At 38.9% G+C, this 13,752-nt stretch overlaps 1 non-coding gene across 1 annotated transcript; it reads right to left on the reverse strand.

Moving 5' to 3' along the window:
• Positions 1-5,687: 5,687 nt before the first annotated feature.
• TRNAS-UGA (transfer RNA serine (anticodon UGA)) lies at positions 5,688-5,769 on the reverse strand. The gene has a single exon. It is a non-coding gene; the product is annotated as a tRNA-Ser (tRNA).
• Positions 5,770-13,752: the final 7,983 nt, after the last annotated feature.

The raw sequence follows: 13,752 nt of genomic DNA on the forward strand, positions 1-13,752 counted from the left end.
ACCCAACTCTCTTAATCGCATTTCTAGTTGTGCGATGGTTGTTTCTGAGTTACCTAATGATGACAACTTGATTAAGTGGTTCTTATCGCTACTCTTCATAACTACCAAAATTCAAAATTGGTTTAAGGTATCCCTGAAGGAGTTAATGTGATTAATATGTCCACATAATTAATGTACCAGTATACTGAGAAAACATGATTTGTTGTTGATCATAACTAAAAGATTATAAATGGAAACCATAATTAAAGAATATACATGGGTGAATACATGTTCGAAGGCGTAATTATTCATCCTGGGAAAGAATATAAGAAGCATTTCTCTAGAAAAATTGTTCATGTTGTACATAGAGTGAGAATGATTTTTATAATTGCATGTATCTTTTCATCTGCTTATGTAGTGGACAAAGATGTTGGGTGAGATGTTGATTTCATAAATGGCTTCAGTTAACTATTTCAGATACATCCAAACTAATTACTTCAGATAGATCTAGATCTTGTTGCAATTATTTTACCAAGGCTCTTAAATAATAATGGGAGAAGTCCTTGTTCATGGGCCTTGGATAGACAGTGATTGGGTGTTCCGTTAAGGTACTCCTTGATGTGAAGTCACTGGTTCAATTCCCTGCCTCGATCCGAGTGAAATATTGGGCATGATGAAGATATAGTCATGCCAAGCTTATAAAAAAAAAGCTCACAAAAAAAAATTGCATTACATAAAAGCTTCCTTAGTGTGGCTTCCCTCATTCCATTCTCTATATAAAAATTTACGTGAAACAAATTGCTTTCCCATAAACAACCTCACTTCCCAGTCATTTACGATTCTAGTCCTATTCAAATCAACGTTGCCAATTAAATTATTAGACAAACAAGTCTTGTTTTGATGGTGTGTATAGGAGGTACGATCCAGCACAAGTGTCAGCGCACTTGCTAGGTCTTCATTGAGCAAATAAATTCTTATGTTGGACTCTAAACCCAATTAATATTGTTCAACCTTTCGATTAACGGGGGCACTTGGATCAAGTGTGGGGTGGCATGTAATACATTATTGTTTATAAGAAACATGTACTTATGCCAAATGTGATGATCTTGAACACCCCAAACTCAACGTTGTGTTTCGAATTTTTATATATTATACTAAAATGATCTTGGGTGTTGCTTCGTATCAGGCTTGGAATTTCAATTTTATCTTACCTGTCAAATAGAAATTTGGTGACACTCATTTGCTTTTCATGCATGTCACTTTACATTTTATGTAGATTCGTGAGTGTCAAATTTTTTTGTTGTTATATGCAAACTTTGTATAACAATTGGGGGGTAGGCTTGAAAATAGTCATCCTTAGAAGAAGAAAGCACAATGACTCACTAGCCTAGCTCTAGTGCACCAAAAATATATGAAGGTTCAAGTAATTCTTAAAAACCACAACTTCCTAGAAATGAGGCTCCTAATAAAAAGTTAGGTAAATGGGGAAGGCACAACAACTAAAAAAGGATATGAGGAATAATATGACAAATATGACAAACCCAATATATTAAGTAATCAATATCTTAAAAAATATGTAATTATAGAACTTAATTTTTGCATCCTTACATGCCATCTAAAACATGTTTGGTTATTTATAATTGTTTATTTCACATATACAAATATCCATGAAAAAAAAATGAGAAATATTTTTTTCAAAACTTTTAATAATGCAATCTACAATCAACCATATATCTTTCACTTACTAATGGTCAAGGTTCTTCTTTTTATTACCCGGTGGATGTGTAAGCTTCCCGGTTGAATTTGATCCTTTCTATTTGCTACAAAAATGAAATTACGAACTCCACACTCTCTCGCCCTCCAAGACTAGGTTAGCTTTGTAGCACAACTCCTAGTCAAGAACACAATTCCTCGATTGGTTGCTTAACCCACGCCTTGAGTGTGAGCCCAATCACTATCGAGCTCTACACTGTGTGGGCCATAGCCCCAACTCCAAACCTAGGTGGCAAAATAATCCAAGAAAAAATGATGATGATGGTTAACATCCACTGAGACCAAATTGGTCTATCGGACCTATAATTTCTTAATTTCTAATTGTCTAGCTCCTCGTCTTTCTTGGCGAGATTGGTGATGTAGCTTTCTTTTTATTCTCTACAGTCTTCCAACTTTCTTTATCTTTCATCTCCTTCATCTCTTTTGGTTCTTGGGACATTGGTGTCTTAGCTTCGTGATCTATTGTGTTCGTCCTTTTGGAGATAGTCGGAGAAGAAGTTTGGTCTAGGAGATCTGCTTGCCTGTTAAATGAAGATTTATTTTGCGCGTTATTCGAAACCTCATAACTGTCGATGCTTGAGGGGTTGTTGAGTTCACTTTTTTGTTGTTGGGCGGGGCTTTCCCCCTGCTTGTCTTGAGAGTTGTTTCTATCTTGCCTGATTTCTTGTAATTCAGAGTTTTCTTGAGAGTATTCTTCTTGGATGACAGTGTAGTGTTTTTTTTGTGCTCCTTCCCACCATGTAGATCTATGGTGATTTTTTCTAGCAGAATTTTTCTGGGAGGCTTTTGGGCAATTTTTGGCTAGGTGGCCTGTCTCAAAGCAGGATCGACATCTGAAGAGGACACTTTCGTACTTGAGTTTCTGGTTCCACACATAGTCTTTACTTGTTAGGTGTATTTCAGTTGGGAATCCAGCGCTGAAGTCCATTTCCACACAGATGCGTGCATAGGTGGTTCTGGCATATTCCTCTGTTTCTGGGCACCTGCAGTAAAATTTCCCAATTGCATTTCCAATGGCTTTTAGCGAAGAAAAATTCCATAGATGCAAGGGTATGTTTGGCAATCTCACCCAAACTGATGTTGAGGTTATGACTGTTGTTGAGGGATCGAATGATGGGTTCCATGGCTTCATGAATAGGCCTGATTTATCCCAAAACCAAGAGCCGGAATCTAGAATACATTGTTTGCTTTCACGATTTTCAAAATCTACTATAAAGAAACCCCTAGCACAGGGGTAGATATTAATTGCATCAGGAATTAGAGGCTTCCATACCTCTGAAATCCAACTGTGGAGAGCTGTCAGCCGCAGCCAAAAACCATTGAATCAACATATTAGGGCACTTTCAGAGAACTTCAAAGCCTCATCGAGTGAGGCCTGGACCACCTGGACAGTGGGAGTTGGGGCTTCACTGACAATATGGGCAAGAGCTTGCCCCCCAGAGGCAAACAGAACTAAGCCAATAGCGATTTTCGCGAAGCTGGGAGCCATCTAGAGAATGTTCTCCTTAGCAGGCGAGGGAAGCAAGACCGGGAATGTATATTAAATGTGCTGCAAATCATATCATGGCAGATCTGAAGGCCACAGATCTGAAAGCCGTAGATCACCAGCAGAACACCTTAGCAGGCGAGGGAAGCAAGATCGGGAATGTATATTAAATGTGCCACAGAGCCACAGATCATATCATGGCAAATCTGAAAGCCGTAGACCGCAGATCACCGCATATCTGAAAGCCACATAAAATATCAAAGTAGATCGCCGTAGAATCACCGCAGATTTGAAAGTCGCAGATCGGAGCACGCAAAGCCCAACCGCACTCCTCAGCGACAGCGGCAACTTGAAGGAGAGAAAATGGTACGCGAAGCTCAGTTACAGGAAACTGAAAGAGAGCGTAACTGAAACATTATACAAGACAATGTTACATTGTGGTTCCACGAGACTTGATCAATGGTGGAAGGTTTGCGCAAAGATCAATGGTCTTGATCTCATTAGGTCGCAAACTTTGACCCCAACCTCGATTAGCCTGGTACCCAATAAACCTCTGCATATGGAGCCAATACTACTATCAAGTGCATGACAAGGTCTAGGGCAGCCCCACCTCATGTAGTCTAATGGCCAATGATTAGGCGAGCATTCAATGGTCAGATTTGGGTCTCAAATGATCTACCATTGAGATTGAATGCGCCTCATTAAAATTATAGTGGGCAACCTAGATACTTGGACCTCAAATTTATGGTGTAAGGCTTTTCTTAAACTTGACACTTTATACATTTCAAAAAAAGTTAGGTTTAAAAAAACCAAGTTGTGGAACATCAAATTGTCACCGATATAGACTGCTCTGACCATAAAACGGTTAATGGTAGGACTATCATAACCATCCACCTGCAACATGTCAATGCGATTTACTCTTACTACAAGTCCTTTGGGCAGACCTGGATTTATTTACTATTACCAAGTCTTTTGAGGAGAGGAGACATGCTTTTGAGAACTGGATTTACTCTCACTGAGTCATTTTGGCAGAATCTTGAAGGGTAAAGAGGAAACTTACTTTCGACAAGGAGAGGAGTAATGCGGTTCCCTTGAAATAGCGTCAATCCAAGCATAATTGTTCCACTGCTTCATCGTATAGCAGGTTTGTCCGCGACCTTCGGCGCCTTCTAAAAGAGCTCCACAGTATACGAACTCCTATTCCATGGCCTTAGAAGGGCCCCTTGCTCCACTGCTGCTGCTATTACCTAACCCTAACCCTTGACCCCAGAGAGTGCCAAAAGACAGTAATTTATGATGCTATTGCCGACTTTCTTGTCATTTTGAAGCAAATTCTTCAGAGAAGCAAAATTGTTCACAATGTGCAATTATAGTGATAAACCCTCCAACATCATTTGCATTAGCAGAACAAACAAACTCCATCCCTGCAGATTGACAGGAAGCGAGTGCAGTTGAAGGAGCAGTAGGGGATCCAATTTCTTCGATCTCAGTGGGGCAAGGCTTTTTCTTCTTGGAACCTGCAAGGAAATTTCATAAAATCAACAAAATAGAAGATGAAACATAAGGCTGGAATGAAATAAAATAAAGGCACGCATAGACTCTATGGGTTGAGTAGAGCCAAAAAGCACAGAAGGAGAGGATGATGAGGCGGCCTTCAAATCGTTTAAATTTCTTCCGCATTGGTAATTCGCCTTACAAATCCCAAACAATACCTTTGCAATTTTTACCTCCTGTTCTGCGATTGATGAGGACACCTGCACGGTTAAAATGACATCGACTCAGAAACCAAACAGGATACCCTTGGTAATCCATAAATTTGGTGAGTTCTAACCTCCAAAAATAGCTCGAAATCCCATCTCAAAGAAAGCAAGTGGACTCACAAACAAAAAAAATACAATTTTTGTGGTAAAACTCTTCGAATCTTTCCATTGCAACTAGGAGGAGAAGACGTCTTCGCTACAGAAAAGAAATGTGAAGCTATGGTGGCAACTTCTGTAATAAACGGGGTTGATGATGTCACCTAATGAGCTTTCTTCAACAATGCTGTTTATACAAGAAGCACAGTGAATCAAAATGAAGTGACCCTAAAATCATTGATACACCAAGAAAACCCTACCTTAACATCTCCCTTTACAGGTTTAGCTGGATTTGCTCCTCAAGCTTAATTCAGTTTCATTTTATGTCAACAGGGGTGGTGGCGCAGTTGGCTAGCGCGTAAGTCTCATAGCTTCACTGAGAAATCCTGAGGTCGAGAGTTCGAGCCTCTCTCACCTCAACAATAATTTTGCCTGCTAGATTCTTTATTGTCACTCGAAAAAATGCCAAACAGTTTGCATATCCTAATTATGAATATGCTACCTACGCAGCTTACTGCGTTCCAAGGAATCGAACCTGCACGGGAAAGCCCATTTAAAACCATATTCATAAACACAACACTAAATCACTGAAACGTCGACAGCAGGGTTCGAACCTGCGCGGGCGTAGCCCAACAGATTTCAAGTCTGTCTCCTTAACCACTCGGACATATCGACTTTCCTGTTGTGGGTTCCTTTGAAGAGAGTGATAATCATTTCTAGAGTTAATTCAAATCTATTTCCTTTTTTGTCAACATAATAATATATGACATGCCTTTATTTACCTTATTATTTCAGTTTTATGGTTTTGAATTATTTATTATTTTTCTTTTATTCATATTATTTTTTTCCTTTAATAAAAAATTATTATAAGATATCATTTATATTTATATAAATTAACATAGAAGAACAACAAAATCCAACTTCCCATCAATTAATTGATGTTGTAATTTTTAAATAAGGTTGTTTTCTAAAATAAAGAACCATTGCATTAGTATCATTAGCATGGTATTGATGGTATTTTTTATATTTGATTAATAATTCCATGGTTAAGTGGTATTCGGATGGGATTATCCTAGACGTAATTATAAGGTAAGTATGTACTTAATTTAGGGTTTTTCTAATTAAATTTTTTATATTTGAAATAGTAAATTATTTCTAATTAAATTTTTTATATTTGAAATAGTAAATTATTTCTTTATATGGAGTGCTTAGGAGAGGGATCATGAGTGAGCAAAGCTATCATGTTCTCACTTCAATCAATAAATAAGTAGAGTGTGTTACCTTTCTCAGTTATGCATGATTAATGTGTGGTTGATCATGGTGTGCCAAAGAACTTGTTGTTGCAGAGGTAGAGATGACATAGGAGGAGGGGGTTGCGGTACCACAGTGGTTCGTGAGCTCAAATGTGGGACACAAAATCAAATTGTGCTTTTGACGAGCAAACCATGTACGGAATCAAAGAATAGTTGAAGGATGTGGAAGAGGATGTTGTGGTGGAACGGGCATACATGCCATACTCTGAGGTAACAATATCCCTAGCATCTTGCATTCCTAACATGTAATGCATGTAAAAAACTAATCCAATACCTACACACAATGTAACTCTATTACATAATGAAGACACTCTTAAGCAAAGTCTTATTGGACAGAAACGATGCTAAGAATGAGATTCATCAGCTATGCATGATCAATGTGTGGTTGATCATGGTGTGCCAAACAACTTGTTGTCGCAGAGGTAGAGATCACAAAGGAGGAGGGGGTTGCGGTACCACTAGTGGTTCACAAGCTCAAATGTGGGCCGCAAAATCAACATGTGCTTTTGACGAGAAAACCATGGACGAAATCAAAGAATAGTTGAAGGATGTGGAAGAGGATGTTGTGGTGGAATGGGCATACATGCCATACTCTGAGGTAACAACATCCCTGGCAGCTTGCATTCCTAAAAGGTAATGCACGTAAAAAACTAATCCAACACCTACACACAATGTAACTCTACTATAGAATGAAGACACTCTTAAGCCGAGTCTTATTGGATAGAAACGATGCTAAGAATGAGATTCATCAGCTATGCATGATCAATGTGTGGTTATGGTGTTCCAAACAACTCGTTGTCGCAGAGGTATAGATGGAAAAGGAAGAGGGGGTTGGGGTACCACTAGTGGTTCACAAGCTCAAATGTGGACCGCAAAATCAACATGTGCTTTTGACGAGCAAACGTGGAAGAGGATGTTGTGGTGGAATAGGCATACATGTCATACTCTGAGGTAACAACTTCCCTGACAGCTTGCATTCCTAATAAGTAATGCATGTAAACAACTGATCCAATACCTACACACATTGTAACTCTATTAGAGAATGAAGACACTCTTAGGCAGAGTCTTCTTGGACAGAAACGATGCTAAGCATGAAATTCCGTAGGTGTTGGATGATCTGATTGTGCAGTTGTAGGATATTGACAATTGACTTGTGAGCTTGGAGGCTGGGGAAGCTATTTTTCCTAGCCATAGTGGCTCTCACCAAGCTAAGAAAGTTGTGATTAAGGTCGGTGCCTCCCTTTCCACCTAGTTTCTATGTTTGTGCTCCTTGTAGGGTCTTTGCTTTGTGATTGTCATCGGTTAGGTAGCTGGATCCGATTCTAGTTAATGCTTTGGGTAGACATGGGATCCAATTTGTGTTTTCTACTATTATTTATCATATGCCCTGACGATCCCTATGGCCCAAGTTTCAACTTGTTTAAGTTTGTTGAGACTATGGATGAAAGGTCTTTGGATCTTCCTCTAGTCTAGTTTCCAAGTGGCAAGTTGAGGAGGAGCCAAATCCAATGGATATATGTAAATGTTTAGTATGAATGAACATAAGTTTTAATATAGTCTCTGAAGCCTTTGAAATGATCAAGAAAGGACAAGAGGAGGTGAAATAGACAAGCTAGAAATTATCATAAACAACTCATCCCTCTTACCTATTTAGGGGTTACAACAATCATAAGTCATAAGACAACATAGAACAAAATTTAGTATCATCTGCGCCACAATCACAATGAATTAGCAAAGTATTATAGGATTTTTCATATGAATGCACTACTTTGATGCACACTAGTTGATTGGAATGATAGTGATGAAGAAAATAAGTTTTACTTCACTAAGCCTACCTAAGCAAGAGGTAACCAAGGTTTCAATAAGAGAGAACTTGTAACTTGTGCTTCTTGACAAATCTCGAATTGTTGAATTAATAAGCAAGAAGAGGATGCTAGCTACATGAATCATGTGCACATGAAAAGAAAAGAAGCTTTCATATTCTATAAATAACAAATCCCTAGATCTCATTTGCAAAACAAAGTGAAAACCCTTTTAGCTCTACTCTATTAGTATAATGAAGGAAAGCAATCCATTCAAGTAACAACATCAAGCAAATATAAGAGGTGGAGAAAGACAATTCAATTTAAGTGGAAAATATTAGATCATTTTGTTAATGTTTTGGGTAGCATCAGGAGTATTCCCGTGTGTGGGGAAAGTGGGCTATGTGACTGGGCTTTGCACCCATAACCCTGTGTTATACACCCGTGGTATTCTGATGATCCATGGTATTTCACCCTTTGTAAAAGTATAAGTACAAGGGTGATTGATTCATTCTTGTGGTTTACAAGAGAATATCGAGAGGGATGAGATGGCCTGTGGTCGGAAAGAGGGTCGATAGGGGCAAGAAGGCATGTAATTGATTGAGAGGGCCAACTGGACCTGTGTTTTTTAAAGAGGGCCGATATGGCCTTGGTTGGAAAAGAGATCCAAGAGGACCATTGGTTGTCAAATAGGGACGAGATGGACTATTGATGGCAAGATAAAATCAAGATGGTCGAGTTGGGATGAGAGTGTTAAGAATGCTAAGAGGGTTGAGAGGCCTTATGAAGGGCCAAGAGGGATTGTTGTTGGCAAAGAGGGCCAAGAGACCTTGTCATTTGCAAAGAGGGTCGAGAGGCCCTGTTGTTGGAAAATACGGTGAAGAGGGCCTATGGCAGTCCAAAAGATCCAGGAGATCCTATGATTCAGGTTGATATTGGTGGACATCTACCTATTCCACTAGGCTCACAACACAATTTCCTATCAGTTTCCTATTTTGGTAGTTTTCTATTTTGGGCAGTTTTCAAGTCCTGAACCTCCAGAGTCTTTTTGAGGCCCCAAACAACATTTTTTTAGGGTAATGGGAAAACATGAATCTTTCGTTGATGTTTGCAATCGAAATATGTTCTCCTTAGATAGGCCTTTCTAATGGGCTATCATGCACGCCAAACGCAGAGCGTATGCCAAAGTCACGACCCTAGGAAGTTGACATTCCAACTTACCCCGTCGGCACCCATAAGCCTTTGGCGCTTCATTTCCTAGGGTTAGGGTTTTCTATGTTTAGGGTTTCTCATTGTTTCTTCATGATAAAAACGCCTTTAAGTTTCATTGTAATATAGTTCAGGAGTGCGTGTAATCATCACATCTCTTCTCAAAGATAAAATACCACCATTCGCGCTAGTTTCTTTCATTCTGCATGTAAACAGTTTCAACATTTCTATTTGTTAATTGAATTTCAATTCCATTGTATCTATGTGTTTTAATTTTAATATGTATTTCATTTCATTCCCATCTTAAATTTGGATCAGTGGTATCAAAGCAATCTTCTCTTTCTCTATTTTTTTGTGCCTATCCCAAACCTAGTAAAGGTATAAGGAGTTGGGGCTCGAACTTCTTGAGCCCTTGCAAAATTATCCTTGTTGACCTCGACGACATCTGATGGAGGAAGAATACAAGGGAGTAGGAGATCCTATCAAATTTTTACACAAAGAAGCTCTCGAGCAACAAAGGAACGACATGATGGATAATTTTTCCCAGATCCTTCGGTGGATTCCAATGGGCAATTCGAAGGTGTTGCCCCGTTCAAGGTATAAGTTAACTTTGATATTCCAATATTTAAAGGCTAGATAGATGCATATTCTCTAGATAAATGGTTAAATATTCTAGAAGGATATTTTTCAATTTATAATTTCTCTGATAGAGAAATGATTACTTTTGCACTCTTGAAGGTCTCCCCCCACGTCAAGAACTAGTGGGGATACTTATTGTGAGCAAAGGGACTTGGACGAATTCCTCTATTTCTAGTCATATCCTATTAGAACTCTTTTAGGATGTTTTCAAGGAATAGTGTTATCCTGTTGGAAGCTATGAAGAGAAGTACATAAAATGGACCACACTACAATAGAAAAGGGGCCAATAAGTGTTAGAGTTCACGGACGTCTTTCATACTTTATGTAAAAAGATAGATATCAAGGAGTTTGAGCAAAATCTAATGCTCAAATACCTTGGATGTTTACACAAATACATCCAGGAAGAAATCAAGTTCTTGGACATCTCCTCGCTTAGCGCAACATACTAGTATTCTGTCAAAATCGAGAAAACAATTTAAACAAAAGAAGCAAGACTTTGGATCTACGAATTCGAAGTAGGGAAAGGGCACCCCCAAACCACAAAAAAAAAGACAAAACCATGGTGGAAACCCAAGGACAACCCATCGAAGCCACATGCAAAGAATAGTAATGGGAACACCTTACACAAGAAAGTGGTGTGAGCTCCACAAGAGCCCCACTCATAACACAAATGAATGTTGTGCAAAGTAGTCATTGGTGGCCAAGCTAAAATATTTAAAATCAGATGTAGGTTGAGACTCTGAACCAGATGCTGACAAGGGAAAAAAAATTATTGATGCAAATCCCAGTGCCACTGTTGCCACCACCAAGGTCAAGCAAAGAGCCTAAAGCTCTGAAAGAAGATGAACATCTCTTTCACTCACATATGTGGGTGAAGGGTGCTCCACTTTGTTTCATTGTCGACCGTGGGAGTCAAAATAACCTCATCTCAACAGATGATGTTAAGAATTTGGGCCTACGGAAAACACCACACCCACAACCATACGCCATTGGGTGGCTCCACCAAGGGTAGGACCTCTACATTAGTCGACAATGTTGTCTGCCTGACAACATCAAGCCTTTCATAGACGAGGTATTGTGTGATGTTTCTCCCCTTGATTTTTTTGATGTTTTATTAGTCCAACCATACTTTTGGAAGCATCATGTTGTGTATGAGTCTAGACCTCGTATTGTTATTATTACTTTGGGAAAAAAACTATACAGTATACCAGACGTAGCCCCACGTACTGTCATTTCTTTGATCTCTACTAAGAAATGTAGTAAGATCATCTACTAGGCTGGAAAATTTGTTTTCTTCCTGCTTCACTACCAAAGTAAGGGGGAGATCGTGGTCACATCTATGGCCTCTAGAAAGGGTTCCTTTTCACAACAAATGTAATTGGATAAGATCATGGAAGACTAGAGGGACATCTTCTCCTCACCCACAGGGGTGCCTTTGCACTATTAGGTCAAGCATTCAATCGATCTGACCCCTGGTGCACTTCTACCTAATAGGTCAATCTACTACCACTCTCTTCTAGAAAATGGGGAAATAAAGTGGAAGATCTAAGAGTTGCTACAAAAGGGGAATATATGGCCAAGTTTGTCACCCTGTGGGAGCCCAATTGTACTCGTGTAGAAGAAGGATGGGATCTGGAGACTTTGCACTGATTATTGGGTTCTAACAAAATCATAGTCGTGAATAGATACTTGATTCCATTGATTAATGACCTTCTTGACCAGCTCAAGCAGCCCAAGTACTTCAACAAGATTGACTTGAATTCTAATTATCGCTAAGTTCCAATAGAACCCACAGAAGTATAGAAGACTTCCTTCAAGTCCAAGGAGGGTCTCTTTGAGTGGTTGGTCACGCCGTTCGGTTTGACGAATCACCCCATAACGTTTATGAGGCTGATGGAAGACATATTGTGATCTTTCACCAACTCATTCATGGTTGCATATATGGATGATATCCTCATCTTCAACAAGAGTTGGGCAAAGCACTTGCAACATATTTGATAGGTCCTTCACACTTTGCAACAACACAAGCTATGTGTTAACCTAGAGAAATACTCCTTTAGCATAGACCATGTCTAATATTTGGGTTACATAATTGATGAGCAAGGTGTGCATGTGGGTCCAGCTAAGATCCAAGTCATTCGGGATTGGCCAAACCTAATGAATCTAACATAGCCCAATAACTTCTTGGGCCTTGATAATTTCTATCGAAGATTCATGTTGGGGTTCTCCCACATCACTTGGCCCTTAAGTAAAGTTACCAAGGGTGGAACATTTTTCTTTTTTGGTCTAAGTCACAATAGAAGGCATTCATTGAACTGAAACACTACCTTTTCTCTGCACCAGTCGTCACCTTGTTAGACCTGCAACATTCATCTGAGATTGAAACAGATGCCTTTGACTATATTATTGGTTCAATCCTCACTCAACAAGGGCATATAGTGGCCTATCATAGTGAGACGCTATCTAATAATATCTAAATATACCCCACCTATGATAAGGAAATGCATTCCATCTTGTAGGCCTACCGATAATGTAAACATTATATTTTGGGGAAGGAGACGATCATCCACATAGATCACTGGCCTCTTCAATTTAGGCAGACACATGGGAAGTTGAAGAACGTTGTCATCATAAATGGACTATTTAAATCATGCTAAAATTTCAATCTTCGAGCTAACAAAGATAACGGGCCAACGAGAATTGATAATCCATGCACTCTCATTGCACTCTTCAGCAGGTAAAGAAGTTTTTGCTTCTTAGGTAATGTCCGGTAACTCTTGCGATATTGTCAAATATGTTGTTAATGTTGTAAATTTAACTTCTAACACTCTCTATCTCCATTTTTGTTAACTTTCAAAAAATTTAATATAATGTTCACAATTGTTTGATTGATTCTGGTGCATCCGCGAATGTTATGCCATTGTCGATGGCTAAGAAAATAAATGCTAAATGGTATAAAAAGGATGCACGAATCATACAACTGGACATATAATTTGTCCACGTCATTGGTGAACTCAACGATGTTATTATTCATTTTCTATCTGAGCATGGAGTCCTTTCATAGAGTTCGCAAAGATAACGAGCCAATGGGAACTGATAATCCAGGCACTCTCATTGCACTCTTCGGCAGGTAAAGAAGTTTCTGCTTCTCAGGTAATGTCTGGTAACTCTCAAAATATCATCTAAGCTATTGTTAATGTTTTAAATTTAAGTTATAACACTCTCTTCCCTCCATTTTTGTTAACTTTTTTTTTTAAATTATAATGTTCACAATTGTTTGGTTGATTCTGGTGCATCCGTGAATGCTATGCCACGGTGGCTAAGAAGATAAATACTAAATGGGATAAAACTGATGCACGGATCATACAACTGAACAGATCATTTGTCTAGGCCATTGGTGAACTCAATAATTTTATTATTTGTTTGTCATCTAATCATAGAGTCCACCAGTGTATAAATATCATAGTTGTGGACATTCCCGAAGCCTATGGCTTATTGCTTAGCAGATATTGGTCCAAAAAACCCCAAGGACACTTTGGGATGGACTGGTATCACTTATGGATTCCAAATAAGGGAAGAAACAACCATATTCTAGTTGAAATCGAGCCTTACATGAAGCATATCGTGACACAACTTGAGGGAAAAATGAACCAATGGGCTTTTGCAGATGTGATTTTTTTTTTTGGAAGTAGATC

This window comes from Pinus tabuliformis, chromosome 7, assembly GCF_031772625.1.
Source record: "Pinus tabuliformis cultivar Carrire ecotype Pingquan chromosome 7, CPIR1, whole genome shotgun sequence".
Lineage (NCBI taxonomy): Eukaryota > Viridiplantae > Streptophyta > Pinopsida > Pinales > Pinaceae > Pinus > Pinus tabuliformis.